The following is a 2,772-nucleotide window of genomic DNA, read 5'->3' on the forward strand; positions in this document are numbered from 1 at the left end:
TAGGCAGTAATAAGTCTCCGAGGGGACATTAGCTGCGGATGAAAAGCACAGTAGGAGAAGTGCACTTCGCCACAAATTGCGAAGCGGTATACAGTGCAAAGCAGTGCGGCGGGCGTGCGGGCGTGCGTGCATGCGTGCGTGCGTGCGTGCGTGCGTGCGTGCGTGCGTGCGTGCGTGCGTGCGTGCGTGCGTGCGTGCGTGTGTGCGTGTGTGCGTGTGCGTGTGTCACTGTTTGCTGAAATACATACATCACTCATGAGGTCTATGTCAGTCTGTGTCATGAAGTCATGAAGTGCTGAATACTGGACTTTTAACAGTCTACACGTTTAACAGTTTAACAGCCTACAACGAGTCATGTATACTAGGCTTGGGTTTCCCGGTCGGTACAGTCAGCTATGCTGCGCACGCCGCTTATATGTCGTTTAACTAGGAAGCCTGTTGTGGGAGAGATACGACCAATTTCAAACCTCTGCAAGGTAAGTACAGCTTTTCTAGAAATTTATTTTCAATCCTTGCAGAATGTTATGCAGCCGTGCAGTGGCGCAGGACATCAGTGCAAATGAGCGAAGACATTAAAAGTGCAATATGTGGAGAAACATTCCTAGAAAACTGAGAGCTTTGCAAATAATTACTGAAACCTATCTTGTTTTGCCTTTTCTACTTTCACGTGTTATACAACGCTCGAATTGCGATTTCTTGATGTCGTTGATGAACCTGCAAGCGGGATGTTGATGCGGGCCGTCTACGTTTATTGTGTGAAGCCACCATTAGCCGAGGCGGCTGGTCGGCGGCGCATGAGAGGGTGGTTCGGGCCCGGAAGCCTGGAGCGCTTCCTTCCTATAGCTCGCGGCGGGCCGATCGTTCTTTTCTTTGGAGGCCATCGCGAACGCCCGCTACCTAGCCGCTATAGAGCAAGTAAATCAAGGCACGTTGTCTATAATTAATTAATATATTTCACAGCTTGTGGGTGATGTGTAGGAGAAGCTGGAAATCGGGTAGTTAATTATGGCCTTTGTAATAAATACGAATGCAAGGACTCTGGCGTCTTGTGGTTGCATTTTACAAAGGACGCTAAACGTAGCCCACTGCCCTGGAAAAAGTACAAGTGTCGCATAAATCAAACTCCAAAAATAGGAATATAGATTTCCGGAAGATCAATAATTAAATGTATATAAGAATAGTGTCTTTGTAACAACGTTATAGGAACATTATATGTTGTTTCCACCTGTGCCGAGAGAACGTTATGTGACACCAAGCGCACCTTTGGAAGAAATGACGGGAATATAAGGTGTAATGTGCGGCGGAACTTTAACATTTGCGGCCTAATTACTAGGGTATAAAATAATTACAGAAACGTGTTGTTTTTTGTATTTTTATGTATTATACGTGGCTTATAGCAGGTTTTCTCACTGGTTTCGGTGAACAAAATTTGGTCCTTCGTTTATACTTAGTGAAATATAAGAGTATGATATGAATAATATGTTGGCATACTTCTGAATGCGTAGATAAAATGTTGTGATAGCAACTAATTACGTATGCCGGCCCTTGTGAGTGTTAAACTTTTTCTGTGGCATACGCACATAATTTAGCCCAATGAGATGGAAGCCATAAGCGCCACCAACACTAAAATTTTACTGGATATGGTAGAACATAACGACCAATGTTCCCCGACAATAAAATGTGTGCGGATTAATTGCTGCTTTCGTAAAAAAAAACAAGTCAGCGAGTGCTCGGAAGCGTTATAATTTGAGGAAAAGGCTTCAGACGGTCGAGTCATATGCGGGCAACACCTTGAAGTGCGCGGTGCCATTACAGGCAACTGAAATTAGTGTTGCACCTGCTCAAAAAGGAACAGCTTCACTGGAATTTGAGTTTGATTCTTCAAGGTCATTGATTCAATCCAGAATCATGCTTATCCATTGAGTTGCGATTCTTCAGCAGCACAAGTCTGCTGTTTGTGCTTTTTGCCACTACCTTTCCCCGAGCAATCTCGCGCTCATTTATTTATTTATTTATTTATTTATTCATTCATTTATTTATTTCGTACTGGAGAAGAACGAGCACCAGGCACTGCTTGGAGAAAGACGACGGCAACGAGTGGCTGGAAGCCTTGCGCCTATGTTTGCGAAGCTCTCTGTCCTCTCGCTAGGCTGCTCTGCTATCTAAGCATTTTATCAATTGAACTATAACGTTTCTTGACATTTGGTGGACGTGCTGGGCCCTTCTCAAACCTGGAACTCCGCAGCCAGACGCTCCCTACCGTATCTGCCATCCCTCAGGACGCCGCGCAGCCCGGTCCTCCCCTGGCATCGCCTGTCGTCTGCTCCGGTGCTCTCCGCCAACGACATCCTCCGTTCTTCAGCGGCAACGACGACCATGACGTGGAGGATTGGCTATCGTCATACGATTGTGTGAGCGCGCATAACAAATGGGATGACAAAGCTAAACTGACTAACGTCATCTTCTATCTTTCTGGAGTCGCTAATCTCCGGTTCCAGAATCATGAATCCAACCTTTCCATCTGGAAAGCATTTGCCCATTGTTTCAAACACGTCTTCGGTCGCCCTGCTGTGCGCAAGCTTCGCGCAAAACAACGCTTGCGTGGTTGCGCTCAGCAAAAGGGTGAAAACTTCACCAGCTACATTGAGGACGTAGTTGACCTTTGTCGGCGCATTAATCTCGCCATGCCCGACTCTGAAAAGATCAAGCATGCCATAAAGAGCAGTGAGGATGACGCCTTCCAAATGCTCTTGGCGAAAAATCCTCAAACGA

The sequence above is a fragment of the Dermacentor andersoni genome, chromosome 2 (genome assembly GCF_023375885.2).
Source record: "Dermacentor andersoni chromosome 2, qqDerAnde1_hic_scaffold, whole genome shotgun sequence".
NCBI lineage: Eukaryota > Metazoa > Arthropoda > Arachnida > Ixodida > Ixodidae > Dermacentor > Dermacentor andersoni.